Source organism: Acipenser ruthenus, chromosome 3, assembly GCF_902713425.1.
Source record: "Acipenser ruthenus chromosome 3, fAciRut3.2 maternal haplotype, whole genome shotgun sequence".
Classification (NCBI taxonomy): Eukaryota; Metazoa; Chordata; class Actinopteri; order Acipenseriformes; family Acipenseridae; genus Acipenser; species Acipenser ruthenus.
In genome coordinates this window covers 73093538-73106312 of record NC_081191.1, presented here as the reverse complement: position 1 = coordinate 73106312, position 12775 = coordinate 73093538, and the positions used below count along the sequence as shown (strand labels likewise).

General features: G+C 39.8%; 1 pseudogene; it reads right to left on the bottom strand.

The window, feature by feature from the left end:
* Positions 1–2305: 2305 nt before the first annotated feature.
* Positions 2306–12552, bottom strand: LOC117435500 (aquaporin-4-like; annotated as a pseudogene).
* Positions 12553–12775: the final 223 nt, after the last annotated feature.

The following is a 12775-nucleotide window of genomic DNA, read 5'->3' as shown; positions in this document are numbered from 1 at the left end:
ATAAATCAAGGGAAGTAATGGTAAAACTTTACAATGCATTAGTAAGACCTCACCTAGAATATTGTGTTCAGTTCTGATCACCTCATTACAAAACGGATATTGCTGCTCTAGAAAGAGCACAAAGATGAGCGACCAGAATTATCCCGGGTTTATAAGGCATGTCGTATGCAGACAGGCTAAAATAATTGAATCTATTCAGTCTTGAACAAGGAAGACTAGGCAGTGATCTGATTCAAGCATTCACAATTCTACAAGGTATCGACAATGTCAACCCAGGGGACTTTTTCGACCTGAAAAAAGAAACAAGGACCAGGGGTCACAAATGGAGATTAGATAAAGGGGCATTCAGATGAAGCATGTTTATGCTACCATATCACTAAAGCTGTTAGGACCCCACCAGACCCTCATGCTCATCTGACTAGATTTTGGGGGCAGGCTGGATCCTTAGTTCTGCTGGACAGGAGCTTAGTTTGGACAGGAAAGGCTTTAGCTCAGTCAAAATGACAACATTTCCAGCAAAATTATTAGTACATAGGTGCTAATGAGAGGGAAAAATAGTTATTACATTTTTAGAGTTTCAATTAGTATACAGCCACTTAAAGATTAACAAAACAATATACTTTCAATAATATGGTTATTGATTCTCACCAAAAAAAACACATCATTTTCACATACTGGTAAGTTGTATTATTACAACATTAATGTTAATTGAAGTACAGTTTTCATTTTGCAGAATTCAGCTTTATGCTTTCAGCTAACCATCTTACAAAGTAAAAGATAAAAAAATAATATATATATATATATATTTCAGCATTCAAATATTATTTTAAATTAACAGTATAAATATACTGTTATATAAATATACATCATCGTCTAAGAATTACAAACAGTAATGCAAATCTTTACTTTAATAAAACACTTGGAAAATAAAGTCCTGTTAAGAACATTTCAAACTAAGCACTGGAATAGTGTGTACATTTACTTTGATAATTTAAAATCCAGCTTGACATAAGAAATGTGCTACTTCCCTTACCACTACATTTCACACTTGAGCGTAATTGCTGTGAAAACAAATGCAAAATTCGCTGTGAAAAAACATGTTTGATTTTTGGACGAAAAACGACACAATCACCACCCTGTCCTGCTAAATTATATCATCTGAAGACAATATGGATCGGGTGCAAGCTGCCGTATGGTTATTGCTCCGAAGAAGAGAAAGATCAACACAAACATGTATGGATGTGTCTAGCATATCCTACAAATGCTGTTGTATTTTTGTATGTAGTTATGAAATTCAAGAGGTTATCATATATACATGGTTGGGTGTGTGTGGCGCAAATGGGCACCCTGAGCCCGGGATGCCAATAAAAAGGAAGCATGTGAGAACGACTGGGAGACTATGGAGGTGTCAGATCAGCCTCTGTATTGGTAACACATAATCTCAAACAATATTGCTGGCAACAAAAACATTGTTCAAACAAAATTTGACGTACAGATAGGACTACCAAAAGCAATCATTTCGATGCATTCTGATATATTTTATTTTTTTACTTTTATATTCTGCACTGCTGTAATCAGAGTTTCCCCCATCTTGCCTGTGATATTTGACACGCAAGTCTAAATACAAAAATAGCAGCGAAATGTCGGGCGTCAAAAATGCAGCGAAAACACTGTAGTGTAAATAGAAGTACATAAGTTGGAAAGTCAAACTGTGCAGGCCAGCAGTGCTGTTATTTAAACAATTGAGATATTACTGTACTTATAGCCCACTGGTGCGCTGTAAAAACAAAACTACAGGCAATAAATAACTTTCTACTTGGTTCACCCGCTTAGAATTACTAATAGTTTGAAAGAGCTTTGGAAAAAGCCAAACCTTAAATAGATTCACAGATGGGTTTGTTTTTTTGAGGCCTCGGTCAATGCCATTGTCCTGTTGGAATAACACACATTCATTGGAAGGCAGCTTCATTGTATTGAGGGTTTAGTTTAACACTTTTAATCAACAAATACCAGACCATTGCCTCTCTCTCACAGTATGCAATCATTACTTGATGATAAAATAGCCTAGTACCAATTAGGCAAAATGTAACGACGCTATGGAAAACATTCATCTAAATATTGTATATATACATCACTGGCATCTGCTGTGCTCTGATGGTATCCTGTTGGTGTTTACTGTGGAACAGCTCATTGATCTATAGCCTAAGCTAGGTAGGAGTCTGTAAGCACTAAACCCCAGGTAAGTATGCATCGGCTATCTGTTGAATAGATGAGGCAGGAGGACGTTCTGTGTTTCTACAAGAGGTCTGTTTCCTTCAGGGTTGTAACAGAGTACTGAAAGTGGTTCATAGGGTTTTCTGCTTTTCCAGTGCTTTGTGCTAGTCATACTGAGGACAACACCTCACTGGTGGGGCCCTTTTCTTTCTTCTCCTCCTTTTCCACATCAATGACATAAATACTCCCAGGCTTGATCACTAGGTCATCCACTTCCAAGTACATCCCAGAAGGCTAGGAGGCCTTGCAAAAAAACCTCTTTGAAACATTGCTTTATTTCAGGGTCTGGGCAGTACAGGTATTCGTACATCACAGCTGCAATAATGCCATCCATTATTGGGCCCAACCAGTACACCTAATACACAAAAAACACATTCATCTCATAAAACAACATATTATATAAAGCAACATATTACATAAAGCAATCAGTTAAGGGTAATACTATTTACAGTAGACACCAAATGATCTACAGTGGTTGTGTACTAAGAGGCAATGTTAGCATTAAGGCAGCTACAATGTGTTGGAGCTGTTGTTAAAACACTGAATAACATTATTATTCTCAATGGAACTTTTCAAACTTTTCTATAAGGTTATCATACACTGTATATTTGGCAGGTTGTTGATTTGTCTGGTACCACATTCTCTAGGAACATTTACACTTTAAATAACATCTGTTATATCTCGCACTTAATTTTTCCAGAGTATCTGGAGAGCTGCTTATCAATGCGTTATGAAAGTTGGTATTAACATTATTAAGCATAAGTATCAGATTCTGGGTATATATGGAGCTGTCTGTTCATTCATACATCCATCTACAGACGTGCTCAAATTTGTTGGTACCCCTCCACAAAAAACGAAGAATGCACAATTTTCTCTGAAATAACTTGAAACTGACAAAAGTAATTGGCATCCACCATTGTTTATTCCATATTTAATAGAAATCAGACTTTGCTTTTGATTTTTTATTCAATATAATATTGTAAATAAGAAAACAAGTGAAAATGGCATGGACAGAAATGATGGGACCGCTAACCTAATATTTTGTTGCACAACCTTTAGAGGCAATCACTGCAATCAAACGTTTTCTGTAGCTCTCAATGAGACTTCTGCACCTGTTAACAGGTAGTTTGGCCCACTCTTCCTGAGCAAACTGCTCCAGCTGTCTCAGGTTTGATGGGTGCCTTCTCCATACTGCAAGTTTCAGCTCTTTCCATTGATGTTCGATAGGATTCAGATCAGGACTCATAGAAGGCCACTTCAGAATAGTCCAATGTTTTGTTCTTATCCATTCTTGGGTGCTTTTAGCTGTGTGTTTTGGGTCATTATCCTGTTGGAGGACCCATGACCTGCGACTGAGACAGAGCTTTCTGACACTGGGCAGTACGTTTCGCTCCAGAATGCCTTGATAGTCTTGAGATTTCATTGTGCCCTGCACAGATTCAAGGCACCCTGTGCCAGGCGCAGCAAAGCAGCCCCAAAACATAACCGAGCCTCCTCCATGTTTCACTGTAGGTATGGTGTTCTTTTCTTTGAAAGCTTCATTTTGTCGTCTGTGAACATAGAGCTGATATGACTTGCCAAAAAGCTCCAGTTTTGACTCATCTGTCCAAAGGACATTCTCCCAGAAGGATTGTGGCTTGTCAATATGCATTTTAGCAAATTCCTTTTTTATGTTTTTCTTTCAAAAGTGGAGTCCTCCTGGGTCTTCTTCCATGGAGCCCACTTTCGCTCAAAAAGCGACGGATGGTGCGATCAGAAACTGACGTACCTTCACCTTGGAGTTCAGCTTGTATCTCTTTGGCAGTTACCCTTGGTTCTTTTTCTACCATTCGCACTATCCTTCTGTTCACTCTGGGGTTGATTTTCCTCTTGCGGCCACGCCCAGGGAGGTTGGCTACAGTTCCATGGACCTTAAACTTGAACATCAAGCTGCTTGGAGATGGTCTTGTAGCCTTTACCTTTACCATGCTTGTCTATTATTTTCTTTCTGATCTCCTCAGACAACTCTCTCCTTTGCTTTCTCTGGTCCATGTTCAGTGTGGTGCACACAATGATACCAAACAGCACAGTGACTACTTTTCTCCATTTAAATAGGCTGAATGACTGATTACAAGATTGGAGACATGTGTGATACTAATTAAAGAAACTAATTAGTTTGAAATATCACTATAATCCAATTATTTATTATCTTTTCTAAGGGGTACCAACAAATGTGTCCAGGCCATTTTAGAATATCTTTGTAGAATAAGCAATAATTCATCTCTTTTCACAGCTTCTTTGCTTTATTCTATGACATACCAAAGGCATGCAAGTATACATGATAAAATAGCTTTTAATTTCATCACTTTTCAGGAGGAATGAAGCATTATTTCAATGAGCTGTAAGGGTACCAACAAATTTGAGCACGTCTGTATATGTCACACTTACATTTTTGCATACATCTGAGAATTGCTTATCAAATTGAGATTTTACATTCTATTTCTAATTGTTATTCTATACTATTTATCATACTGATAGCTCCAGTTTTGAATTTACAGCTATGGCAGGAATGTATGTTACTGACATACTTATTCCACTGTGTGACTATTTACCAGTTTTGCAACTTAAAGTTTAGGGAGGTTAAACAGTGATTTCATCTTAATATTAGATTCATGTGTGATGTTCCAGGAAGCATGGATGTTCCTGAGCATTTGGTTTCAGAATTGAATTTGCAAAAATGTTTGGATACACTTCAAAATACAGTAACATTAACTGCGCTGTAGTTGCCATTTATTAATATGCATGCACTTAGCAAGCAATTGAGGGGAATCCATACATTAACAACTTGCATTTAAGTTTAATTTATGTTTTTTTTTTCCACCAATAATAACATATTGTTTTAAATGCATGTATTAAATAATGTAACAAATGTAAGTACAGTGTATCTAAAGTATGGTTAATGTACAATACCTGTATTTTGAAGTGTATCAGAGTAACTAAGACTAACATTAAGATTCATAGCAACCTTCTGTACATGCCTTCATTTAAATGATTTGCAGGAATATTGTTATTTTAACAACTCTTTAATGCTGTATTTTACATCTCATCTTTTCTGATTAATATTTTTTTTGACGTTTCCTTTGACAAAATCCTGCTGAAAGCTTTGTTGTCAACTTCATAACACCTTCAGAGTGAAGTCTCTATCAAAGGTTTAGTTTTTTTTTTTAACGAAACAAGAAGCACATTTTGAACATAAGATGAAAGACCTGCAGAGAAGTAGCTTTCTTCATTATACATTTATAATATACTGCCTCAAAAAATGGTCTTGTTTACAAAGCTGTACAAATATAGTGTGGCAAGCCTTAAAATTCAGAATGTTGGTCAAACTACACTTACATACAAATACAAACAATTTGTTCCAGATAATTATGTATGCGAGCTTGTAGCACACATACTGTTTTCATATTTTTTTCTGGTATGGGTGTTTGGATGTTTGTTTCTTGTAACTTGCGAACAACTTGTTTGAATGTTTTGATTTGTAAAACAGACCATGAACATAAAGAGGAAATGTAATCTCACCCAGTGGTTTACCCAGTTCCCTGCAATAACTGCAGATCCAAAAGAGCGAGCAGGATTCATACTTGCTCCTGTGCAGTTTATCTGAAACAAAGAAAGGCAGTTCAATCATTAATCCAACAATTAAACACATGCTGCCAAATGCTGGCATTCCACTGATAAGTTAGTATGAAAGCATGGTGTCTGAATTTGTAAAAATAAGATGGAGATAGTGCAAATGAGGGTTCTCAAATATTATAATGACATGTACTAAAGCTGCCAGCAATTGCAACACTTACAGTTGCATCAATTTGTTTTTGAACTTTTGAAAGCACATTTGAACAGTTGCAATAAGCAAACCTTTAAATGGCAGTATGAAAAACACTGTACCCTATGGCCGCTGTGATTGCAGCAAGAAGGAGCCATTGGTGGAGTTTCCATGCATGTTTTTTTTTTTGCTCGAGACATTTGCTCAAGAAAATTGTCTTGTGTAAAATGCTTTTATGGGTTTCCATTCGCTCAGTTTATTTTACTCGAGTAAACCAGGCTTTTCACCCGACGTCATGCAAATGAATGGGAAATGTGGGGGTTGATATGTAAATTAGCTATGCATGAAGTACTCATGCTGTTTTTGAAGATTACTAGTGACTTTTTTTGTAAATGTGGTTTCCATGCGCAGAGAACTGGTACACGAGTGAATCTATGCTGCTGTAATAAAGCAAAATACCTCATGCCTGGTTGGTTAGTAATGTGTTTTATTGCTCTTGCCCAAATTGTTTTTTAAATGTCACTGGCGGGGTGGCATGTCATTTGTATTGAATCTGATTAAACTAATTTATCTTATGACTCATTTATTAAAAATCAACTGAGAGGTATAAAATGAAACTGACCAACACAGGTATTGCAGATCACCATGGCTGAAAACCAGCAAAGAAGTAGGATTCTAAAGCTCTGTGCCAGACATCTTCCCCGTATGCTCCCAAGGCTGTGTGGATTGGGAACAGTGGATTGTTTTCCCTTTGTTTCGGGAGCTTGAACATCCAAACATCCTCTACCAGCAAATCCTTATGCCTTGTTATCTAATGCCAACGGCTAGCGAAAGGACGGTTTGGACACATACTCGTCCGTCTTGCTGGTGGGAAGAGGTTGCACTGCATCACTCTTTCACAGATCTGCAGTGGATAGAGTCATTTCGCATCGCCAGGGCAACATTCAGCATTACAGTAGAACTGGTAAAGGAAGATATGCAGCCAAAAAGTAATTACGTACGGCCTCCTGTGCCTGTGGAAAAAAAGAGTGGCGATTGCTCTGTATAGGCTGGCATCCTCAGCTGTGTACACGGTAGTTGACAATGTGTTTGGGGTGCATAAATCCACAGTTCATTGCTGTACTTGTTCAGAGGTACTGCAACACGTACATAGGTATTCCAGATCTCTATTCTTCTGAGAGGGCATCAACCACTTGTTGGTACACATGCTTGTTACGCTGTTTCGGGCGATCGAGCTGGCACAACACATCCAAGTCACTAACTATACTTATTAATGCCCAGGGTTTCTCCTCGCTCCAGCGAATTTGAGTGGAGGGCAGACATGCATTGTCTTTGGACATAGCTGGGATCAAAAGCAAGGGAATTCAGTTAGAGACATTTAGTAAGCAGCTCACTTGCTCTGCGTGTTTAATTTTAGCATAGTTTTTACAGCACAGGTATTCTCAAACAGCTGCTTTAATACTATAACAAGGGCATAACGCAGTTCATGGTAAGTGGTTTTATACAGAACTGTAAACCCACAAGAGAGATACAACATGACAGGCCAGACATAGTAAAAAAACAATAATAAAAAAAAGCCACCCGCATTATCATTAAGGTGAACTACACCACTGCTAACCATAAAACCGCCCATCAGCCACTACTTTCTGCCATCTTGGAATCCACAGTAACAACTGGCCTGCACCCTTGCAATATTTATAGTTAAGGATAAACACGCTCATTAACATTTACACGTGAAATGCAGGTTTCCATGCGAAACTGGGCATGGATTTTCCAGAGTGTTTCGTCATTTACATGAGTAAATGAGATTTACCCTATCCCTCTCTTTGGCCATTTTTTCTCGGCCACAAACCTGATTTACATGAGTAATTCTCCAAAACGTGCACGCGCATCGCCATTTCACGTGTAAATTGTCCCACACGGAAACCCCATGATTGTCTTCAGCAAGAACGAGTGATTTGTAGGATGAGAAGAGAAAGGTTATTTCGTACCCACATTACTCTCTTTGATTTAAATAAAGACCAAATTAAACACAGGTACAGGCTCTGCAGCCACATAATTCTTGAGCTGCTGTCTGATGTAAAACATGACCTGGAGCCAGAGAAGCCATGCTATCCCTGCAGTGGTCAAACTGTTGTCCACCCTGTATTATCTTGCCTCTGGGTCTTTCAGGGGACTGTGGCAGCTGTTGCTGGTATTTCCCAGTCTGTTTTTTCTTGTGTGTTGCCAGTTGTGCTCAATGCATTTTTGAGGTGAACACCCAAATACCTATTCTTCCCTAAAATCAGGATGTACTTACAAGCCTTGAAAACAAATGTCTATGACATTTCTGGTTTCCCAAATGTGTAGGGAGCAATAGACTGCCTGCTAACCCCTCCAGCTCATTCTGAGCATCTGTATTGGAATAGGAAACTCACCTATTCTATTAATGTGCTGGTTGTTTGCAATTGTGCAGAATTTAGCAATGCACCACTGACTAACTTAAATAAAAACTGATAGTATACATTTGGCTTATAGGCTACTCATGATAATACAAATTAGTGGTATAATGCAAAATGTGTATTTGGTCCCTTGAAATTCGTATTAACGAGAATTGACAGTCCTCCTGTAAGTATCATAACTTGTCAATGCGGCACCATGAAAAAATGTATATTTTGCGAACTGTCGTAATGAAAATGCTAATTGTGGTATGTTTGTGATGCAATTGGCCCATCTTAGTACATCTACCCCTTAGTGTATTACAGACGCTACACAGTCTATCAGGTCAATGAATCAATTTGAGGTGTTGGGGCAAATAAGGGATTTTAATTTTCATATAGGATTCATAAGACACTTACAGCAAACAGGTGTCAAATTGTGATGGCAAAGCTGATGGCCAAAGCTGCTGAACCTTTAAGATCCTGTCGTTTTGAATCACAAGTCACAAAGACTGTAAAAACCAGCTCAAAGGTGATGAACAGTTCAACCAACAGCCCATAACCAACAGAGATCATGGAGTTGACCTGTCAGAACAGAATATATCACAAAGGTAAATACAGCAGCACCGGTATTCAGGTATACCAAAATGGTTACTTTACATTTCAAAACTATTATTATTATTATTATTATTATTATTATTATTATTATTATTATTATTATTATTATTATTATTATTATTTATTTCTTAGCAGACGCCCTTATCCAGGGTGACTTACAATTGTAAGCAAATACATTTCAAGTGTTACAATACAAGTAATACAATAAGAGTAAGAAATACAATAACTTTTGTTCAAACAAAGTACAAGTGTGACAAACCACAATTCAATAATACAGCAGATAATAGTGATAGTTACATCAGGATATGATTAAATAGTGATAGTTACATCAGGATGTGAGTAAATACAAAGTACTACAGGTTAAACACTTGGCAGATTACAGTATTCTGAAGTACAGGATTAAATGCAGTAAAATAGGGGGCAGATAATAAAGCACATTTAAATGAAGGGTGATAGTGTCCCAGGATACAAACAGAGGAGTTCTACAGGTGCTGTTTGAAGAGGTGAGTCTTAAGGAGGTGCCGGAATGTGGTCAGGGACTGGGCAGTCCTGACATCTGTAGGAAGGTCATACCACCACTGCGGAGCAAGGGTGGAGAAGGAGCGGGCTCTGGAGCTTCTAATGAAATAAATGAAATAAAAATTGGGCTCTGGTGCTTCTAATGAAATAAATGAAATAAAAATTGGTTCAACAAACTAGCCAGCATGTGTAAAACAAATTTGCATTATTAAGGTTACAAGAAATGACAGAACATCCTGCTGCTTCATAAAATAAGTAGGCTGTAGGCTATTACAATAAGACTAAAGTCTCATCACAGTACCATATTCATCAAAAGTGTATGTTGAAACTTCTAGAAATATGATGTTCGATTCCTTATTTAAAACTAATTTTCAAGCAGTAAGAATTACCAACTAAAAGATGCAATTAATGTAGCTGCTTTAATGCCAATTAGAAATGTAAAGGTGGACTATGGAACCTGTACTTACAGGTAGGTAGACGTTGGCTGAGGTGTAAAGAATGGAAATGCAAGGAATGATCTCTTGTTGTTTGTTGAAGGGGAGCGGCACGTTATGTCTTGTGGGAAAGTTGGGGAGGTTTAATACGCAGCTAATGGGGGAATAGCTCCCCTCCAAGAGAAAAAGACATGTCAAAACGCGAATAAACTGGGAGTAGATTGCGTGCACTGCCACTTTTCTCCTCGATATCATGCAGTGCAGATACACATAGACAGCTAGACAATTCTCAAGTGAGTAATGAGAGTCCACAAAGCAGAATTTGGAACACAAATTTACTGGTTTCTTACTCGATGCTCAACTAAAGCCCCAGCACAGGTTTACAGCAATTAGACTGTGGTTTAAAAATTGATGTTTTTTCTGTTCTATACATCTACTGTCTGTAAAGAAACTCCAAATGCTGCTGCCAGTACTTTAACCTGAGGTTCTAAATTTGCAGGTACAGTACAAATACAGTAAGTAGCTTTTTCTTTGCAACATTCAAATTCAATATAAAAGAACATAAGAAATGTAGCAATGCCAGAATATTTGTTGTAGACACTATACTTAGTTTTAAATCCTAATCTATCAAACAAATCGTTTTAACAGTGATGTCATTAATTATCCAAATAACAAGACAAGGGTGCTTGCATATATAAAGTTTTGTGCGATATTAATTATAAAATCACACTCAGCAATAAAATTTGCTTAAGCAGGTTGGCAAGACGGAGAGAGTTCCTTTTCAATTCGAAGATGACCAACAACCAATACTTTTGGGATATGCCTGCCACAGGTCAGGTATATACTGAACATTTTATGTCAGCACTGCCAAAAGGCCCTTCTGGGGAGTGACGTCCTCGGTCAAACCTATTGATTGAGTCTTGGTAAAAGAGCTCTGACTTCAAGTTTTTTTGTTAGTTCTCCTACAATTTATTGCTGGAAGTCGGCTTGCCACTTTCCCGGAATCGGAAACTCGGCTTCTGAGGACTGAACTTCTCAAACAAGCCATCCGCCTCGTAGAACACACCTCTCGAGAGGAGGGATTCTACTCGACATCCTTTCTAGTGCCAAAAAAGGGCGATGGTCTTCGCCTCATCCTAGATCTGAGACACCTCAACAGGTTCTTGAGGGAGAGGAGGTTTCAGATGGTCACACATCGCCACATCCTCCAGTCCATTCGGGCAGGCGACTGGTTTCCTACTGTGGACTTAATGGATGCATATTTTCACATCCCCATTCGTCCCATGCACAGGAAATAGCTCCACTTCACCTTTCAGGGAAGAGTCTTCGAGTTTTCCGTGCTGCCATGCAGCCTCTCTTTAGCTCCCTGCATGTTGTCAAAGTGCGTGGATGCCGTCATAACCCCCTTGCGGCTGCATGGAATCGGGGTGTTGAACTACCTGGATGACTAGTTGATTTGTTTACAGTCGCAGGAATGAATAGTGGCCTACACGGTGATCGTGACAGAGCATCTGGCGAGACTGGGTCTCACCCTCAACGAGGCCCAAAAATACCGGGTCAAAGTACGGTTTACTGGGGTCTCCGGCTGGCTTCCCTTACAGTGCGAGCCAACCTGTCGGACAACAGAGTGGCCGCCATTCACAACTGTCTAACCCTGTTTTAACAGGGATCCACAGTACAGTTGGTGTTGTGCCAGAAACTATTGGGTCTGATGGCTGCAGCTTCATCAGCCATCCAACTAGGGTTACTCGACATGTGCCCGATCCAAGTGTGGCTCAATGCCTTCCGGCTACAGCACAAATGCACCAGATATCGCCAGCTGACCGTGTCTTGCTTATGCTGAGAAGGCCTGTGCTGGTGGAGGCAAGCTTCTCACCTGCGCGAAGGCGTAAGGATCAGAGTGATCCACAGCTATCAGGTGGTGACGACAGACTCATCCAACTCATGTTGGGGTGCAGTCTGGGCAGGCAGAGGAGTCTGCAGCTGCTGGTTCGGTTTCTGGACATCACTGCACATAAATGCGCTGGAACTGCGAGCGGTTCACCTCGCTCTCCAGCATGTCAACCACCAGAGAGGATTTCGGTCCCCGGGGTTGCACCGCATAGCCCATTGGCTATTGACCTTTAATTGTAAACGTAATCTATCTACCTAATGTTAAAAATACTCCCTCTAGGGCTCCCGAGTGGCGCATCCAATAAAAGCACTCGCTAGAGTGCAGGATACGCTCTATAGCCTGGACGTCGCCGGTTCGAGTCCAGGCTATTCCACAGCCGACTGTGGACGGGAGCTCCGAGGGGGCAGCGCTCAACTGGCCGAGCGTCGTCTGGGGGGAGGGAGGGTTAGATCGGCCAGGGTGTCCTCGGCTCACCGCGCACCAGCGACCCCTGTAGTCTGGCTGGGCGCCTGCGGGCTTGCCTGTAAGCTGCCCAGAGCTGCGTTGTCCTCCGACGCTGTAGCTCTGAGGCGGCTGCACAGTGAGTCTGCAGAGTGTAAAGAATCGGGCGGCTGATGGCACACGCTTCAGAGGACAGCGTGTGTTCATCTTCGCCCCTCCCGAGTCAGCGCAGGGGTGGTAGCGGTGAGCTGAGCCTAAAAATAATTGAGCATTTCAAATTGGGGAGAAAATAATAAAAACTGATTGGCAACGACTAAATTAAAAAAAAAAAAAAAAAATACTCCCTCTGCAATAATGGCTGAAATTTCACCCCTGC